We start from the raw sequence: 21,771 nt of genomic DNA, 5'->3' as shown, positions 1-21,771 counted from the left end.
ATAACTGCTACACCACGGAAACTGCAACGCTCTGCCCTCCACATCTGATACAACTTCTAGGACGATCGGCATTGTGGCGTAAAAATCACTTTGCGGAAACGCACACTGCATTCGTGTGCAACAATCGATAGCACCCTTGACTGCCTGAATGGCATGACGAATAAGAGCTCAAGAAGTCATCGGAAATGCTCGGGAGAGAATCCACAGCAGCATCTTACGAGATACCGTCGATTCGCGCAGTTGTTATTGCAAAAGATGTCACCGAAGGCAATCCCTTAGTTAGCGGCACGGCGCCTGGGCTCAGCCATATCTATTCTACTGTATTACGCATTACATCTTCCCCATTTCACACAGATCCTGGTAATTCTACAACACGCCTAATCCTGATGAAGACATTCGAAAGAAATCTGGTGTAACCTTACTCCATTTTGTATGAAATGTGACGATAATATCTCGCATTTTCAACGAAATTACGTAAGCGGAATTTATGACTTTTTACAAAACTCATTTTACAACGCTGTACTCTCTCTGCCTCACGCTTGTCAAAATACGTCTCGGCCGTCGCTTTGAGCGCCAAAATGTTACGATATGTCCCTATAGAAAAGGAAACTACTGGTGTAAAACATTTCATTTCAGAAACATATATACGAGTGTGGTTTGAAAAGTTCTCGGAACCACCACGAGAGGTCAGCGCTAGCGCAACGAGTTGCTCACGTGATATTCGCTGGACTGTTGCCGGTAAACACGTGTCACGTCAGTGCTCTTGGAAGAGAGCTGTGGCGGTGATGTGGCTCTGTCGTTCCCCCGAAGTAATTTGCGAAGCTGGAAAAATATCGAGATTCGAGCCGCGATTAAGTTCAAATGGTTGAAATGGCTCTGAGCACTATGGGACTTAACATCCGCAGGATTCGAACCTGCGACCGTAGCAGCAGCGAGGTTCCGGACTGAAGCGCCTAGAACCGCTCGGCCACATGGGCCGGCAGGGATTAAGTACTTCGTAAAGAAAGGTACCGTATGACAGCAAAGGACATTCATGCAGATTTTCAGAATACACTGGGGGACTCTGCTGCTTCATGTTCAACTGTTGCCAAGTAGGCAAATGAATTTAAGTTCCGTCGAGAGAGCTTAGATGATGATCCGCGCAGTGGTCTACCAAGATGCGTCACTACCCCAGAAATCATTGCAAAATGGTCATGTAGGATCGCCGATTGAAAGTGCGTGAAATTGCTCACACTTGCCAGATGTCATCTGAAAATGTATATTACATTTTAACTGAAGAATTAGAAATGAAAATATGATCTGCAAGATGGGTGCCGCGACTCTTGATGCGCACCCACACACATGTACCGTCGCCATGGCAAAATTACAAGAAGTAAGGCATGAATTGTTGTCACACTCGCCTTATTCACCTGATATGCCTCCGTCAGGCTGCCACTCTTCCTCAGACTTCCGTCTCTTCCCAAAACTGAAAATGTTTCTTGGTGGACGAAGATTCACTTTACACGAAGAATTGATAGTTGGAATTGACAACTATTTTGCAGTCCTGGAGGAAAGGAAACTTATTTTCGATATGGGATCAAGGCACTGGAACATCACTGCACCAAGTGCATTAATCTACAAGGATACTACATTGAAAAATAATTTTTCTATTCCGTTCCGAGAACTTTTCAAACCACCCTCGTATTTAGCTACTGTCACCTCCAATACACTACCTTCTACAAGGTTCCATGCGACTTTCTCACTGGTTGAAACAGTGCTGGAAGTCTTCCTCTGTGCGTTCCTTGATGACGCGTGGCCCTTTTTCTTTCACAGCTTCGGCGGACTGAAATCTTGGTCCTTTTAATGCAGGTTTGTCCTTGGGGAACAGAAACAAGTCACATGGTGCAAGTTCAGGCGGGTACGGTGGGTGGGCTAATACTGGGATGCTGTACGTCGTTAACAGACAATGCTGTTTAAGTCAATACGTTCTCCTGATGCAGCAATCATGACTTTTTCTTCCAAAATTCAGGTCGTTTTCTTCTTATGTTTCCACGGAGTTGAGCAGGAACCTTAAGGTAGTAATGCTGGTTATTAGTTTGATCTTCAGGAACCCAAAAATAAATATCGAAAAAAGGCATCAACGCTTTGAATCTTGGTATCCCCTTTAGAGCTTTCTTCGCTCTAGGTGAAGCTGGGCCCTTTCACTGCATGGACTGATCCTAAGTTTCAGGATCATAAGTGAAAAACCAAAATTCATCTCTTATCACTCTTCCTAAGAAATTGGGATCTTTTTCCAGTGGTATTCATACTGTCAGTAAAAACATTTTCACGAGCTTCTTTTTTTTCGATTGCGAGAGTTTCGGTACCAGTTTTGAATACCCTTTTCTCACTTTAAACTGGTTATGTAAAATTTGCCTTACCCGTTCTTCGTCACTTCCTTCAGTTTCAAGAATCGGTAGAATACTCAACAGACCGTAAGATAGAATCGCATTACGTACTTTTTCGATATCTGCATCTGTTTTTGGTGTTGAAGGGCGTCCCAGGCAGGAGTCATCTTCAACATCATCTCTTCCAACTTGCAAACGCCTGAACCACTCAAAAACTTTCGTAAGTGATAAACAGTATTCGCCAAATACTTCTTTTAATGAAAGATAGGTTTTATTAGTTTTTCCATGTTTCATGCACAACTTAATGACAACTCATTGCTCTGTTGTTACACTTACCTTGTTTTTCTGGCAAAACAAAATTACAGTCTATGACCATGATCTCTACAGGTGAGAGTGTGCAAGAAGTCGTAAACAAAAATAATGAACTTTTTGAAAAATGTAGCGTGTGATGTATTGCTAACCAATTATGTACGAGGATTGTCCAGAAAGTAAGTATCGCTGGGTTGCGAAAGGACACCACAGTGAAAACCCGATGAAGCTGTGCACAAATGTGTTGTGTAGTGTGTCTAGTATGACTGTCGATTGCATCAAGAAGCTCTTTTCGGTTGTGAGTGCACTGTGAGCGGGTATAGGTGCCTAGAACAACGATGTCTCCCGCCAAGTAGGAGGGCCTGCTGAGAGGCTTCGCCTTAATGAATGCAGCCCACCTAACACAACTGCCACGCACTTTCTTCTTCATGGCAATTCTCAGCCGCACTCTGCAGCCTTTTCGATGGGAAGTGTTACATCACCCACAACACAGCCCTAAATGGCTCGTCCTGAGTATCATCTCTGTTCACATGAAACGCTGGATGCGACGACAACACTTGGGCCCAGTCTACGTACTATAGACCAGCGTAGAGAATTACTGAGAAGCACAGCAGATGATGTTGGAAATTTGGTATAACGCTCTGACAAATGTTTAAGTCCGAGCGACGACTATGTAGAGAAGTATCTGGAAAGTGTAGCTAACTCTTGCAAATAAAATGTTTCTGATTTTCACTGCGGCTTCAATTTCGCAACCTATCTGAACTTACTTTCTGGATAACTGTCGTATAAACACAAAAACGGTGAAAATTTATTTTAATCTGAAGGTACGGAAAGAAGAGAATCACAGTGTCAAACTATTGGTACTAAAATAGACCAAAGGCTCTCATGGGATGACCATGTAAGCTATCTGACAGGCAAACTTGCACGCGTGATATTCCTGCTGTATAAACTAAGATATTTTGTCAGTAAAAGTTTACTGATGCTTTGCTGCTATGCATTATTTCAGTCACAGCTGCAATATAGGATTCTGTTATGGGATAATTCAACAGATACAAACTGTGTATTTAAATGGCAAATAGAAGTAACTAGATGCGTAAAAGGATTGAGTCCAAGAGAAACCTGAAAGGAGCACTTCAGCCTATTAAACAAAACGACCCTCCCAAGTCTGTATATGTATGACTGCTTAATATACGTAAAAGAAAATATTAAACTATTTACACAGAGGATGAATTTACATTTGCACAGCACTACAAACAACTGCATGCGTTATATACCGTATTCTAGGCTGTCACTGACAAACAACGGTCACAAACGTGCGAGTCTAAAGTTAACTGCCAGAATCAGTCAACCCCCTCACCCTCTTTAAAGTTAAGGAGTTATTAGAAATGTGGTTTAAAAATAAAGCATACTACTCAACTGAAGAATATCTTGGCAGTAATTTGGAAGGAATGTATAAACAATAAAATAATCTATCATTAACTAAATGTGTAAAACTGTACAATTAATTCTCGAATGTAAACTATATAATCACCAGCTGCGATCTAGTCACGTATGTGAACAGTGATTAAATGTACAGATAAAATACGTTAAAACGTACCTTTTCTACACCATGTCCTAAAGCGAAAAACCGTAATGGCAGCGTCGAAACATATACTCAGCACAGCATCGTCACATAGATCAAAAATAAGGTGTAAAATAGGCCACATGGTCCACACAGTCATCATTGCAACTGGCTGCTTACGTACATTAGCTACCAGAAATATTTTGCCACATCCTACACAGATGTCGCTACTATGGGCAGTCATCGCTTACGTAAGAAACATCAACTGATAAGACCACATTAGGTGAAATACATATAGCCCTGTCACTTTAGGACATGGTGTAGAAAAGGTACGTTTTACCATATTTTATATATACATTTCCCTGGTTGTATGATAGTATATTGTGATACGTAATGCTGTATTGTGTTCAAAGACACACTGCTCACTAGGTGTATATATTTGTATACTGTAGATCTGAGGATGGTCATTACTGACTGAAACCGGTCATCGTCAAAAGAAATGATATTGTGATAAAAGACTGGATTAAAAAAACATTTGAAACTATATAATGATTATTACTGAAATCTTCTGATTAGTAAGAAGTTTATGTATTTATATGTATATACACACCTGGAAATGGAAAAAAGAACACATTGACACCGGTGTGTCAGACCCACCATACTTGCTCTGGACACTGCGAGAGGGCTGTACAAGCAATGATCACACGCACGCCACAGCGGACACACCAGGAACCGCGGTGTTGGCCGTCGAATGCCGCTAGCTGCGCAGCATTTGTGCACCGCCGCCGTCAGTGTCAGCCAGTTTTCCGTGGCATACGGAGCTCCATCGCAGTCTTTAACACTGGTAGCATGCCGCGACAGCGTGGACGTGAATCGTATGTGCAGATGACGGACTTTGAGCGAGGGCGTATAGTGGGCATGCGGGAGGCCGGGTGGACGTACCGCCGAATTGCTCAACACGTGGGGCGTGAGGTCTCCACAGTACATCGATGTTGTCGCCAGTGGTCGGCGGAAGGTGCACGTACCCGTCGACCTGGGACCGGACCGCAGCGACGCACGGATGCACGCCAAGACCGTAGGATCCTACGCAGTGCCGTAGGGGACCGCACCGCTACTTCCCAGCAAATTAGGGACACTGTTGCTCCTGGGGTATCGGCGAGGACCATTCGCAACCGTCTCCATGAAGCTGGGCTACGGTCCCGCACACCGTTAGGCCGTCTTCCGCTCACGCCCCAACATCGTGCAGCCCGCCTCCAGTGGTGTCGCGACAGGCGTGAATGGAGGGACGAATGGAGAATGGAGTCGCTTCTGCCTCGGTGCCAATGATGGTCGTATGCGTGTTTGGCGCCGTGCAGGTGAGCGCCACAATCAGGACTGCATACGACCGAGGCACACAGGGCCAACACCCGGCATCATGGTGTGGGGAGCGATCTCCTAAACTGGCCGTACACCTCTGGTGATCGTCGAGGGGACACTGAATAGTGCACGGTACATCCAAACCGTCATCGAACCCATCGTTCTACCTTTCCTAGACCGGCAAGGGAACTTGCTGTTCCAACAGGACAATGCACGTCCGCATGTATCCCGTGCCACCCAACGTGCTCTAGAAGGTATAAGTCAACTACCCTGGCCAGCAAGATCTCTGGATCTGTCCCCCATTGAGCATGTTTGGGACTGGATGAAGCGTCGTCTCACGCGGTCTGCACGTCCAGCACGAACGCTGGTCCAACTGAGGCGCCAGGTGGAAATGGCATGGCAAGCCGTTCTACAGGACTACATCCAGCATCGCTACGATCGTCTCCATGGGAGAATAGCAGCCTGCATTGCTGCGAAAGGTGGATATACACTGTACTAGTGCCGACATTGTGCATGCTCTGTTGCCTGTGTCTATGTGCCTGTGGTTCTGTCAGTGTGATCATGTGATGTATCTGACCCCAGGAATGTGTCAATAAAGTTTCCCCTTCCTGGGACAATGAACTCACGGTGTTCTTATTTCAGTTTCCAGGAGTGTATAAAATGGTGATGTGTGTAAAATGTTAAAATTATTAACTACTAAAAAGATGTACATGCATAATGTATAGTGTAAAAATTAGAAACAACTATACTTTTATGAATATGTAAAATGTATTTTGACAAAGCTGATTGCACGGTAAACATGTTGAACGACTAATAAATAAACATATAAACAAACTAGAAACAACTATACTTTTATGAATATGTAAAATGTATTTTGACAAAGCTGATTGCACGGTAAACATGTTGAACGACTAATAAATAAACATATAAACAAACGAAAGCCACAGTCACACTAATTTGTCTACAGACACCAGATATATTCGACTGGGAAGGCATCACGCTTCACAGCTAGTGGTCATTCATTTTGGTGCTTGCGTACTCATTCTGAGACAGAATTAATCCCTTGTGTGCCTGTTAATCTTTCTTAATTATATGCACAGTGACGCTTTAACTTTTAGAGGTGTTTATATATTAAGAGTTTATTTAATTGAGACTACAAGCCAAATATAACGTGCTCCAGCGAGTACTCAACCTTGAAAGAGAGGTGTCGAGGAAGTGATACGAAAATCAGACAATGACTAAAGCTGGCTATTTCATACATTTTGTTTAAGCTGTAAAAAGCTTATACAATGACTTAAAAATAATAATAAAAGTTGGCAATACTGAAGCCACTATCAATGTGGGACGTAAATATGGCTGTAGCGTATCGCCAACTCTCTATAAAATTATCTGATTAAGAACTGGAGAGAGGACGTAAATCCAAGCGAAAAGAATAACAGAAATAAATGTGTTAATATCTTTATATACGCAGATGATGTCACAATTTCGGCAGAAACTGAAGATGAACTACAAAATACAGTGTATAAAGTACACTAATTAGAGAAAACGGAATATAACGTTCGTAACTGAAACTAAAATCATGGCTCATCTTGGGAAATACCTCAATAGCTCAAAAACAACTACAGGTAATACTCCACATACACAGCTTTAATTTTGTAGGATGTAATATAAGCTATGATATGGACACAGATATAGAAAATTAGGTTAACAAACATCTGTCAATATGTGGAATGATAAGCAAAACATTGCAAGCCAAAATACGGAAGGAAACAAAATTGAAATTATAGAAGATCATCGGCACTCCATGCTATGGACTTTAGTCACGGATACTTGAAGTGATAAAACTATAAGCACCAGAAATCAGATTTCCCAGGAAATTGAGAAGTATTACCACGGAAGATCATACACGTATCAAAAAAGTTTTGCATCACCTCGGTTCCGAGAGTTCCGGAACCTGAACAGAAAATTGGAATACAGATCAACATAAACATCACTTCCGCTCTTTTTATTGCTCATGAAAACCACACATTGTATGTTGTACCACCATACCGTGAGACCTTCAGAGGCGGTGGTCCAGACTGCTGTACACACCGGTACCTCTAATACCCAGTAGCACGTCCTCTTGCATTGACGCATGCCTATATTCGTCGTGTCATACTATCCATAAGTTCATCAAGGTACAGTTGGTCCAGATTGTCCCAATCCTCAACGGCGATGCGGCTTAGATCCCTCAGCGTAGTTGGTGGGTCAAGTCGTCCATCAACAGCCCTTTTCAATCTATCTCAGGCATGTTCGATAGGGTTCATGTCTGCAAAACATGCAGGCCACTCTAGCCGAGCGATGGCGTTAGCCTGAAGAAAGTCATTCACAAGATGTGGACGGTGGGGGCGGGCGGCGCGAATTGTCGTCCATGAAGACCAAAGTCTCGCCAATATGGATGCACTATCGGTCGGAGGATGGCATTCACGTTACAGCCGTTACGGCGACTTCCATGATCACCAGCGGTGTACGCCGGCCCAACATAATGCCACCCCAAAACAGAAGGGGACCTCCACCTTGCTGCACTCGCTGGACTCGCCTGGCCGGGTTGCCTCCAAACACGTCTTCGACGATGGTCTGGTTCAAGGCATATGCGACACTCATCGGTGAAGAGAAAGTGATGCCAATCGTGAGCACAGTCCATTCAGCATGTTGTTGGGCCCATCTGTACCGCGCTGCATTGTGTCGTGATCGCAAATATGGATCTCCCCATGAACGTCGGGAGTGAAGTTGCGCATCATGCAGCCTATTGTGGACAGTGTGAATCGTGACACGACGTCCCGTGGCTGCACGAAAAATATCACTCTACATGGTGGCGCTGCTGTCACGGTTCCTCCGGGCCATAACCCGTAGATAGCGATCATCCACTGCAGTTGTAGCCCTTGGGCGGCCTGTGCGAGGCATGTGTCTCTGTATCTCCTCCATGTCCTAACAACATCGCTTGGTTCCCTCAGAGACTCTTGGACACTTCCCTTGTTCAGAGCCCTTCCTGGCACGAAGTAACAATGCGGACGCGATCGAACCGCGGTACTGACCGTTAAATTGCAGACAACACGATTCGTGGTGGAATAAATGGAACTGATCGGCTGTCGGACCACCTCCGGCTAATAGGCGCTGCTCATACATGGTTGTTACATCTCTGGGCGGGTTTAGTAACATCTCTGAACAGTCAAAGGGACTGTGTCTGTGATACAATATCCACAGTCAACGTCTATCTTCAGGAGTTCTGGGAACCGGATGATTGATTTCAACCAAACTTCGTACATATTCCCCTTACCGTCAGGCAACATTTGCTGTGGAGGTAAGCCTATCATAGATAAGGAAATACGGCGTCATAAATACTGAGATTCGAGAAAAACTGCCGTATCATGAATGAAGTTTCTGTAGAGTTATTCCTTACGACGAAGGCACTCCTACCGTCCAGTCAACTCAAGAAAATCCCTGACATCCGGCTGCGTTTTTGACGATTTTCAACCGTGAAGCTCAAACGCCTATAGGGGAAACAATAGCTGTCTAAAATAGGGACGGGGAAAAACCGACCGGTTAAAACCAATACCCGTATTTTAGTTCTGAGGAACAGGTATTCTGCTGTATTTGTTTGGTCTGGGTTATAAAAGCTGTATATTTTATTTTTCACTAATAAACGAGTAAAAAACAAAAATATCAATTAGCTATAACACAAGTGCTGAAACTATTCGTTTTTAAATTAACTTTTTTTTAAAATAGAGTAAATTTTATTAGTAAAGCTTGCATTGGTTGGAAACATTGCGTTATTATGGATATAAGAAATGCGATCAGAACTATTTTAATAACAATGCCGACAGGAACGAGCAACAAACACGTGGTATAAGAATTGATACAATAATGCTAAGACAATTATGACGCTCTCGCCGTGTATCGTGGCTTGAGGTATGCCGTTACGTCCAGTGTGCAAGTCTTGCCCCCATCTAGTCTATATGGTTGTTTCTTATCCGCTGTATTGCAGAATGGCACCAACCGTAAGTTTTTGTGAAGCGGCGTAACGATTAAGTAAAATGCTGCATTTGCTTCCGAAGAGGCAGAGGTGAATCTGGGAGTGTGGCTCGTGTGTCGAAAAGCTCAGTAGGTAGATTACTTTGCCGCGAAAAGGCAAAGGTCCCAGGTGCGAGTAATGGTCAGGCTGACATCTACCACGAAGTTTCAGGAGTGTGTTTCGCGAAGTACACTGTCAAATGCAGTATGATAATCTGCAACACTGCCTGAAAGCTACTGTACGTCATTATTCTGCTGCTTTAAAGAAGTCAGCTTTCTTTGGGGGTCATATCACGCAGTTTCTTTAGTGCGCAATGGTTCACGTTCATCAGGTGCAATAGCTCAATTTGGATTGGTCGACTTCGTCGTCACACTACTGTCACCTCCAACAGCATCAAAAACATCGTTTTCATCTACGATCTCCTAAATCGACGACGATTACCCAACGATTCTAGGCTTCAAGATGAATATTGCAGTGTAGAACGTCACATGCAGTATGAAATGTAATTTACCCAAAGGGTTTGCGTAACACAAAACAGTAATCAGACTTCATAATGAGAAACTTAAGGATAGACATGCAAAAAGCGTATATTGCACACGGTGGCGCGAAATTTACACGTTGCCAAACCAATCGCATCCCAAAGTAGTTAAATAGCTGGAAGATAAACAAATTCTACATATATTACAAAAGGAATTTTTGCCGTCTGTGTACTAAATAAAATCATAATGAACTCGAATATCATTCTTATTGTTGCTAAAGTTAAAAGTAAAAAAGAAATACGTCCTTGCATGGAAATGGATGGAAAAGAAAATGGAATAGTGAGGACACTTTTAGTGTCTGTTGTTTAAATAGATTGTAAAAGTAAATTACAGTAATTATTGCCAAACTGTAGTATACAGATTATGACTTGATCTTTGGCAGAGCGAAGTACATTAATTTATTACATAATGTGCGACTTTGAGCTGTTCGTGCTCGTAATGAAGGAAACGGTGGCGCTAACCTCAACGTTCTGGCTCCGTCAACAACGTAAAACACACTACAGAGACGGTATCAACAAACCGGTCTCTCGTTGGGAGAAATGACCTCGTCGTCAGGATGATTATGATGAGAAATAAAGATGTAGACTTGAAGAATAAATATGTAAATGTTAATAAAGTTTCTCATTTAAAATGTTTTAAGAGTTTCCACATAAAAATTCGAAGACATTACTTTTCAGCACGTTGTCGTACTAACACCATCGACAAGACGTAGTGCAACTATCCGAACTTCTATACTATTTATTTAGAACACAATTACATAGAACTAGTGGCAGAAGAAGTTGATACAGGACATTTTTCGGAAGATTTCACATTTTTCAGCAATTCTTGTTTCCCTTTTACGTATTATAAAGCTCCATTCAAGTCAATTTGAAGTTAAACTGGCACTGTAAGATTTCTTTCACCAGTCCACGGGGCCGACATCAGCGAAAATACTCTTTCCACAGTCGCGTTGTAAGCGGGAATTGAAAAGCAAAAATACTCGCATAATTTTAGCAGTTGGCAACTGCGTTCACGATTTTCCGTTTCCTTAAGAAAATACAACCGCCTTCGTTCTTCCAAGGAGTGTTTAGACTTCCATTCTTCCGAGTCATGCTTGGTTTCTAAAAAGTTGTCAGATACACACATTCCTGAAGACAATTATTGTCGCCAGAAATTTTCACACCATTTTAATCCGACATATAACAGTGTTCCAATCACCACCCAATCTGGGGTTTCAGATAGCGCCATCCAATCAAATATCTGATATTTATTAAAAGAAATCGGCCATTTCTCCAAGTAATCAAATGATATGGTATAGAAAGCCATTGTCTCTTTCGCAAATTCCGAAATCAAATTAGTTATTTCTTGGTTAACGTTGTCATTCTTTAATTGGCTCAAATTTATCTCTGTTTGCATGCCAATAAAATCGACAGTCTTCCTTTGATCACGACATCTTTGAGTGCCGATTAATATAGTTCTTATTTTAAATCTCCACGCTTTTTATATCTTTTTCAAACAGAGCGAAGTTTGACTGCAGACACGTAAAGTAAATTTCACTGATGGGACTACTGAAAAAAATCTGAAATTAACTTAGGTGGCCTGAATTCGGCGTCAAAGAATTATTGTAATAGAAACCAAATCTTAAATATTCTGTCAACTGTGGACATTATTTTCTGGAATGACGGCTCTCGATGTAGAAGACCTTGTCAACAAACTTGTTGAGATATATAAAACTGAGGTTGCATTTACATGTTGCGCTAACATATGGCGTTACTTCAATAGCTGAGCCAAGCTCGTAACAGCGTTTTCCAAAATCGGGACAAAACTGGGTCATGTCGGGACAGGAAGGTCCATAAAGGTGACAGTCCCGCTTATGTGGGGACGGTGGCAACAGTGTAGTACAGTACACACAATATTGCATTTATGTTCTTCCTAACTTTCCAGACATACGAGGGGCGTTTGAAAAGTGCATGTAAAGTCCGAGAAATGGCACCACCGGCTCGTATCGAGGTCATTTTTAGTTAGTAGCATCTTTGGAAAGAGCGCACACCAAGTTTCAGCCATATTGGTCTGTTTCTTGGTGTTTGGCATTCGTGTAAATCAAGGAAGTTGAGTGATTATAAAAAGATGGACGAAAAATAATTTCGTGTGGTGATTAAACATTACTTTATGAAAGGCAAAACGCATCAGGAGACTAAAGAGAAGCTTGATAAACATTACGGTGACTGCACCTTCGATTAGAGCAATTTATAAGTGGTTTCAAAATTTTCGGAGTCGTCATATGGGCAGTAGTGATACTGAACGTTCTGGACGCCCTGTGGAGGTTAAGACTTCATAAATCGTTGATAAAATCCATGATATGGTGATGGATGACAGAAGAGTTAAGGTGCCTGAGATTGCTAGTGCTGTGGGCATCTCCAATGAATGGATATATGTATTCCTTCGGCCGGAAAGGTTATGGCGACTGTCTCTTGGGATTCACAAGGGATAATTCTCGTCGAGTATCTGGAAAAGGGTAAAACTATTAAAGGTGAATATTATTCATGGACCGTTTGAAAACCGAAATGCAAGAAAAACGCCGGCGATTGGACCTCAAAAAAGTCCTTTTCCATCACGACATTTCACCAGCACACACCTCAGCAGTTGTGGTCGCAAAATTAATGGAAATAGAATTCCAACTAGTTTCACATCCCCCCTATTCCCCAGACTTGGCTCCCTCAGGCTACTGTTTGTTCCCCAGTTCGAAGAAATGGCTGGCGGGACAAAGATTTTATTCAAATGAGGTGGTGACTGCAGCAACGAATAGCTATTTTGCAGACTTGGAGAATTCCTATTATTCGGAAGGGATCAAAAAACTGGACGAAGTGTATAAGCCTAAAAGGAGACTAAGTCGAAAAATAAAAAAGGTTTACCCAAAACACATGAGTAGTTTTTATTTTTGCACGGACGTTTCAAACGCCTCTCGTAGTTTGTCAGTAGGCTCACTCTCGATGTACTGCGAGTATGCTGTAAGGCGGTAGTAAAAAGCATGTCCTCCAACAACAGCATTGTATCAGGCTTCTACTGTATTCAGTGATGTAAAAGGCTAGGGCTGCTCTGTCCATTTTCTCACTCCCAGTCACTGCACACACTATACATACAAAGTTTGCTAATATAACACTGCACGCACTATCAGCTGACATGAGAACCATAGAGACGATGTTTGATTTCCGTTTTGTGTACCTCAGCTTTCCATTTTCTACCATCAAAATCGGATAAGGGGAGAATTGTTGAGCTCAGACAGTAGTGCGCTGGTTCCTCTGGCAACTGGTGCGGTGCCTGCTCTGCTCTTTCAGGGCGCCTTGACGTCAGCAGAAGCGCGCCTGACAGCTCCCGTAACAGTGATTTGTCGTCCTCTCCGCACTGATTTACAGTCACGTTTACCACGGCACTAGGTCGCCAAGGACATCTATTGCTCTGCTGCCATAAATCGTCTACTCCGTTTCAAAAAAACCTGCAGTTTTTAAAGCAGCTGTCTCCGGTAAAACTCGAAAGGGCTCAAGGAAACGTGTGACTTCATTTCAGGCTCTAACAGAATGTGCAAGCGAATTAATTGTACCCTTAATATTTTAGCATACTGCAGAGAGAAGAAAGTTTATAAACAACCGTCCTGCACCACTCGCCTTTATTTGTAGAAGAATTCTGGAACATATTCACAGTCCAGTACAATACTGAGACCCTACCAGGAATAGTATGCTATTCCCCAAGCCTGTGAGTATTTCTACGTCATCATCTACATACGTAAACCCCAGGCCTCTACAAGGTGCATGGCAGAGGTTACTTTGTGCCTTTCCTGTTCCGCCAGTAAATGTAGCGAGGAAAAAAAACACTATCTACCTGCTTCCGTACGAGATCTACTTTTTCTTGACTTCGGGCTCCTTACGCGAAATGAACGTTGGTGGCGATAGAATCGTTCTGCACTCACGTCAAATACTGGTTCTATAAATTTAACAGTATTTCGTGATAGAAAAGCGTTTCCTCCAGGGAATTCACTGATCATTTCCTCTAATACTCGCCCGTTGATCGAACCTACCGCTAAAAAATCTAGCAGCATGTCTTTGAATTTCTCCTATGCCTTCCTTTAATCTGATCCGACCTGTTGGGGATCCCATACACTCCAGCAGTACTAAAGAGCGGGTGGCACCAGAGCTCCATACTCGGTCTCCTTTATAGATGAGGATTTACACTTTCCTAAAATCCTCCCAAAAAACTGGCGTCGACCATTCCCCTTCCCTGCTACCACCTTTAAGCACTCATTCCATTTCACATCGCTTCGCAATGTTATGCCTAGATATTTCTTCCATGCGACTGGGTCAACCACCACACTACGAATGATTTGTTGGAAGATTGTGAAACTATTTTTCCTACTCAACCGCATTAACTTCAATTATTCTCCACTCAGAGCAAGCCGCCACTCGTCACACCGAATAGAAATTCTATCTATCTCATATTCTCTCAATTTTAACACCTTTGTCTGTACCACAGCATCAACAACAAACAGCTACACATTGCTGCTCACCATGTCCATCAGATCATTTATGTATATAGAGAATAGCAGCGGTCATATGACACTTCCCTGGGGAACTCCTGACGATACTCTTGTGTTTGATGAATACATGTCATATGTAAGGCATTTTTCATCCACTCATATGGCCAAGAATGTGTTCTGTTCGTTCGGACTGCCGTTAATTGTCTACAGTGCAGCACTGTGCCAAATACTTTCCAGAAATTGATGAATATACAATCTGTGTCCCATGAGAGATGCTCTATAAATCTGTGCAGTTTTGTGAACAAAAGCTTTTCTATCTCAATGAAATTTATTATATTCGAACTTAGAATACACTCAAGCATTCTGCAGCAAACCAGTGTCAAGTTTACTGATCCGTAATTTTGCGGTTCTGTTCTCTTGTCCTTATATACACTCCTGGAAATTGAAATAAGAACACCGTGAATTCATTGTCCCAGGAAGGGGAAACTTTATTGACACATTTCTGGGGTCAGATACATCACATGATCACACTGACAGAACCACAGGCACATAGACACAGGCAACAGAGCATGCACAATGTCGGCACTAGTACAGTGTATATCCACCTTTCGCAGCAATGCAGGCTGCTATTCTCCCATGGAGACGATCGTAGAGATGCTGGATGTAGTCCTGTGGAACGGCTTGCCATGCCATTTCCACCTGGCGCCTCAGTTGGACCAGCGTTCGTGCTGGACGTGCAGACCGCGTGAGACGACGCTTCATCCAGTCCCAAACATGCTCAATGGGGGACAGATCCGGAGATCTTGCTGGCCAGGGTAGTTGACTTACACCTTCTAGAGCACGTTGGGTGGCACGGGATACATGCGGACGTGCATTGTCCTGTTGGAACAGCAAGTTCCCTTGCCGGTCTAGGAATGGTAGAACGATGGGTTCGATGACGGTTTGGATGTACCGTGCAGTATTCAGTGTTCCCTCGACGATCACCAGAGGTGTACGGCCAGTGTAGGAGACCGCTCCCCACACCATGATGCCGGGTGTTGGCCCTGTGTGCCTCGGTCGTATGCAGTCCTGATTGTGGCGCTCACCTGCACGGCGCCAAAAACGCATACGACCATCATTGGCACCAAGGCAGAAGCGACTCTCATCGCTGAAGACGACACGTCTCCATTTGTCCCTCCATTCACGCCTGTCGCGACACCACTGGAGGCGGGCTGCACGATGTTGGGGCGTGAGCGAAAGACGGCCTAACGGTGTGCGGGACCGTAGCCCAGCTTCATGGAGACGGTTGCGAATGGTCCTCGCCGATACCCCAGGAGCAACAGTGTCCCTAATTTGCTGGGAAGTAGCGGTGCGGTCCCCTACGGCACTGCGTAGGATCCTACGGTCTTGGCGTGCATCCGTGCGTCGCTGCGGTCCGGTCCCAGGTCGACGGGCACGTGCACCTTCCGCCGACCACTGGCGACAACATCGATGTACTGTGGAGACCTCACGCCCCACGTGTTGAGCAATTCGGCGGTACGTCCACCCGGCCTCCCGCATGCCCACTATACGCCCTCGCTCAAAGTCCGTCAACTGCACATACGGTTCACGTCCACGCTGTCGCGGCATGCTACCAGTGTTAAAGACTGCGATGGAGCTCCGTATGCCACGGCAAACTGGCTGACACTGACGGCGGCGGTGCACAAATGCTGCGCAGCTAGCGCCATTCGACGGCCAACACCGCGGTTCCTGGTGAGTCCGCTGTGCCGTGCGTGTGATCATTGCTTGTACAGCCCTCTCGCAGTGTCCGGAGCAAGTATGGTGGGTCTGACACACCGGTGTCAATGTGTTCTTTTTTCCATTTCCAGGAGTGTATATCGAGGAGAAATTCAATTTGTACTCATTACAAATGGTTAAATTTAATAATGCAGTGTTCGTTAACTTCAGACTGGGTATTAATTCAAAGTGTATATGTGGCTGTCTGGGATATCCTCCCAAATACGTGGATTGATTTCAATCAAATTTGTCACTGCAATAGCACGCCTTGTGAGTATGGGGTTTATAAACTCCTAGTTGCAGACAGAGAAATGAGCAAAAACAAGTTTTCACCAGCCCCTGGCAAATAGGCTGCCTTTCACAAATACGGCTCTGAGCACTAAAGAACTTAACATCAGAGGTGATCAGTCCCCTAGAACTTACAACTACTTAAACCTAACTAACCTAAGGACATCATACACATCCATGCCCAAGGCAGGATTCGAACCTGCGACCAGAGTGGTCTTGCAGTTCCAGACTGAAGCCCTAGAACCGCTTGGCTACACCATCCGGCAGGCTGCCTTTCACCACAGGTATATTTTGTGAGAACGGTCAAATCAACCCACTTTGACGCGCAGCCTATACTTTAGGAGCAAAGGAACGTTTTCCTGGGCCCCAACATACAGACTGCCCTGCATGACAAGTTTCTTGTGTTGTTGTTGTATTGGCCTACTTTATTGGATTGTACTGCAAGGGCTACACATGCTAATGAGCATGGCTGCAGACAGGTTGAGATGGATAGAAGAGGAGATCGATAGTGTGTGGCTGGAGGAGGAAATGGACAAAGAGAGGGGAGGAAAGACAAGGCAGGTGGAAGGTGTAGAGGGATAGTGGCCAGGTAGAAAAGAAAGGACATGGAGATGGAGAGAGGGGAGGAGAGGAGAATATGGTCAGAGGGAGGGGGGAGGAAAAGAAGGAAGATACTTCAGATGGAAGACATGGTCATAGACAGAGAATGGAGAAAATAGAGCAGGAGGAACGAGATTAAGAGGCAGAGAAAGTGGGACAGAGGCGATAGACATGGGATGATGAGGTGGACAGAGGCAAGAAGAGGTGAACACAGCATGGAGGAAGAGGAGGTGTGTCCAGCACATGTGTCCAACGCAAATGCGGGCGAAACTGCAGGGGACAAAACTAGTTGTACCAATATTATGGATGTTGTTTCCTAAGCCAACGGCGCGTTGCGCAAGATAAAAGTGAGTCTATTACACTCCTGTTTGTGCCCTAATCTCCCTCGTATTATTCCCATGATCTCCGCGCGAAATACACGATGGTGACAGTAGGATAGTCGCAAAGTTTTCCTTATATTCTGTCAATTGCACTTCACTGATACCATTTATCTAGACTGAACCTTCGTGTTACTCTTTTCAGCTTTTCCAGCTTCCCTACTGTGTTCAAACTCTGACATTCCATACAATGACTAGTAGAAAGTTACCCTTGCGTTGGTTGTTCCCTATTTTTCTCATTGTCACCTCCCTGTTGGCAGCCCCTTCCCAGAGACCCAAACGGAGGATTAGTCCGAAATCTTTTGCCAATGGAGAGGTCATCATTACACTTTTTCAATTACACACTCCATATCCCTGGGCATGCATTTTAAGTCTTTAATGCAGTGGCTACCACTGCGTTCTGCAACCTTTATTCAGGACCCAGGGCTAGTAATCAAGAAGGCTACCTCTAGTCCATGGGCATAAAACTGGGATCTCTGCCAATTTCAAAACAGATTTAGCTGGCGTATTTCTTCCGATAACGAGGGAATCGTGGAAAGCTTGGGATTTTATCCAAATTTGTTGAGGCATTCAGCGATACTGTGCTGCAAGACTACTCGAGTCCAACTTACTTCCTCTTTTTCTATGTTCTTGGCTGTAGAGCCTAATAAGCGTCTCTTAACGACATGGGAGAAGCACCACGTCACAAAAATAGCTACGATCTGCCAAGGCCAACCAACGTAAGTCCATCTTCAATTGCAATCCAAGAATAGGTATATAAGAATGCATGCTGCACTGCTCTTGTCCTGTTACCTATCTTGGTGAAGACGCCTTGCAATTCAGGTTGAAACGTTGCTTCCTGATTTTACAAAATGATGCTGATGCAGAGTTACTAGAAAATATGAACATTACCTAAGACCAAATGGGGTAATTAGGAAGTAAGTCTATGTGTGTGAAGTAAACACAATATTTAAGAAGATTGGCATAGTGCGAAAGAAAATTTATTCAATAAATGAGCCAAAAAAATACGGAAGTGAAATATAGAGAGAATTCACTGAAAACCGATCTCTGTGGCACAGCGTCGTCAAATCCTGAGTAGTAGTAGTAGTAGTTTCCACTTCGGGGTCCTTACCCATAGTATCTTTCAGCAGGGGGTTCTCAGAAGTTTGGAAAGTACATATGGAACGTCGTATTGGACCACTAACAGTTACTATGATAGATCATTTTATTTTACAATCAGTTTTAACCATAACAGGCCATTATCAGACACGAAAAAAATGTATCAACGTTTGTGTTTGATTTCAACCATGGTGCCAAAAAATGCCCTATCTTACGTCAAAAAACTATTTACAAACATAACATGATGAACACTGATCCCCATATCTGACAAATCTTGATAATGAATGCTGACGTACTCCTCATTACTCATGTAATACGGTACACACACCTCCTGCAATCCGTCACTATGCTACGATGCTTCACGGTAGAACAGCTAATAATATTTGAATTTTTTCACACGAGGCAGTTTTATCACAACCTTCACTTTAAGGAATAGATATGGAACGTCCGCCTCTTCATAAAGGGCCACGATAATTTTCCGTAAAACCTACAGACATTGGTGATATCTGGCCTCGAATCTGCACCTATATACTCACTCGCTAGTCACTGTACCGTGAATGAATGGCAAAGGGTACTCAGGACCAATATTATACATTTTCTTGTCTGTTCCATGCGTGCAAGGAACGATGCAAAGATTCTTGCCTCCTACTCACCGTGGGCACACTTGTATTCCCGATGACGTACATCGAATTAACATTCTCTAAATTTCATGAGAATGAAGTCGGCTTTCTTCCAAGGATTTTCATTTATGTTTCCCCAGGATCTCCATTACACTTCCGTATGGGCTATACATACCTATCACGATGTCTGCAGCGCGTCTCTAAATACTTTCCGCGTATGCTGTTGTGAGTGCTTGACTTGGAATTCGAAATCTGGAATACACTAGAGTATATCGCAGCGGTTTACTTTATGGATGTTGCCGAAATTTCCTGAACCCACCTTTTCTACAAATAATTTCACACATTCGTTCACTTCCATATGACTTCGTACCGTTTTAAGTTGCTATTTCAGAGAGCACGTGACATGCTTTAAGAGTTATTGCTAATGTTGCCCTCTGATCCTATCACGGTTTTTTTAGCATTCTACGTACTAGCGCGCATTTGCTTGCATTTAAGGAGGGCTCCATTCAGATAGGCGTATTAAGTAAAAACACTAACGAGCGAATAATCAAGAGAGCCACTGGCACTAACTTATAAATCATTTACGTCCATTCAGAATATGTGAAAACGAACAAATATTTCTGAATATGTCTTCGATAATACACTTAGCTGTCAGACACAAAAATGAAACTCCTTTATACATATAAAGCCCGAATAAACACAATATTTCCTTTCCAATATCAAAAGGCGGCATGGTCTGTTGGATCGAACGTGGCCATTACCGCTGCAAATTCTTTCATCCACTACTGACCACTTATATCGACTTCCTGTTATCGTCTCCTGTCAAATTCTTCAGTCTGCTTCGTATGTCGTCGTCCTAAGTTTGTCATGTTAGTTTGCTTCGAATGTGGCACAATTCCTTCACTTCGTCTGTTCAGTAACCCTACAATCTGACGTTAACTTCGCTCCTAAGCTATTTTATGCTGCTTGTGGATTCGTCGTTGTTACGTTTACTCTCAATCTGTACTCTTTGCCCAGTAGGTTGCCCATTTCACTTAACAGATCCTGTAATTCTTCCTTATTTTCAAAGAGCATAAAAATATCATCAGCGAATCAGTAATATCCTGTATTCTGCATTTTAAATCCACAACTAAACGTGTATTTTATTTGATTCTATTTGTTTCACTGATTCACGGTATGAGGTTGCATAGCAGAGGAGAAACACTGAACATAGCATATCTCTTTTTTTTTTTTTTTAAGGCTAGCACGTTCCTCTTTGTGTCACATTGTTGTTGTGCATTTTTAGATCGGAGTTCCCAAAATGTGTTCCGCGGATGAGTGGTTTCCGCGGGAAGTGAGTACTCTACGAAAAACTATTGATTACATGGCGGGTTTCTCTCTTTCGACAGTCTGATGATGCTAATTGATTTTAAGTATTTAACTGTAACTCATGAGTTATTAGTTATGATTTAAAATTTAAGTAATCGTTGATTAAAACAAGTCTGTCACATAATTAGAATTATATTAATACCTTCAGCTGCTGACAGGCTTTGATATATATGAGATCAGGTGAAAATGTGTGCCCCAACCGGGACTAGAACCCGTGATCTCCTGCTTACATGGCAGACGCTCTATCAATCTATTTTTTATCCTTGTGTTTGGTCGTTGCGGACGTCAAATGACATCTGGTCAAGTTCGTTTGTTGATCCTTCCACTCAGTTTTTTATTACAGAGGCCAACCAGCTCTCTGAGCGAACTCGCTGAGCTACCGAGGGCGACGAGGACAGTGCGACTGCAGGGACTATCTCGCGCAAGCCTCGCGCCAGACTCACATTCTCACCTTGTATGTCCACACAATACATTCGTAGAGTCACACCCCAACACACTCATTACTCGTGGAAGATATTCTTACCAAGTCCCGTAAGAGTTCAGGGAATATGTGTGCATCTGCACAGAAGGAGGTCATAGGTGTCTGTTCTTTCGGACATGTCCGAAAGAACATACACCATTGATGACCTTCAGCTTCCTAAACGAAATTATATTAATACCTTCAGCTGCTGGCAGGCATTGATATGTATAAACAGAGACACGTGAAAATGTGAGCGACACCATATCCATATAAGAACATTTTTAAAAGTTTTATTAAACTTCAAAATAAGCAAGGTGTTCCATGGAAGTATCTGAATTCTCTATGAGGCCCGTCAGAGGAAACTTTATGGAAGCCCTGCTCTAGATTCTCATAAAATTTTTATATTAACCGTCTATTTCTAAAGCACACATTTATTTTTATGGGTATTTCAAATTTACTGCCGTTCTTTACGTAACCAAACACTTCTTCTACGCCGACAAGTTCTATGGAAGTGTT

General features: G+C 43.3%; 1 protein-coding gene across 5 annotated transcripts in view; it reads right to left on the bottom strand.

Annotated features, from left to right (window-relative positions):
• LOC126272722 (V-type proton ATPase 116 kDa subunit a 1) overlaps positions 1-21,771 on the bottom strand; it is a 610,777-nt gene that overhangs the window by 429,930 nt on the left and 159,076 nt on the right. The window lies entirely within an intron of this gene.

This window comes from Schistocerca gregaria, chromosome 5, assembly GCF_023897955.1.
Source record: "Schistocerca gregaria isolate iqSchGreg1 chromosome 5, iqSchGreg1.2, whole genome shotgun sequence".
Lineage (NCBI taxonomy): Eukaryota > Metazoa > Arthropoda > Insecta > Orthoptera > Acrididae > Schistocerca > Schistocerca gregaria.
Note: the sequence above shows the minus strand (reverse complement) of the source record. Positions and strands in the feature narration are given on the sequence as shown.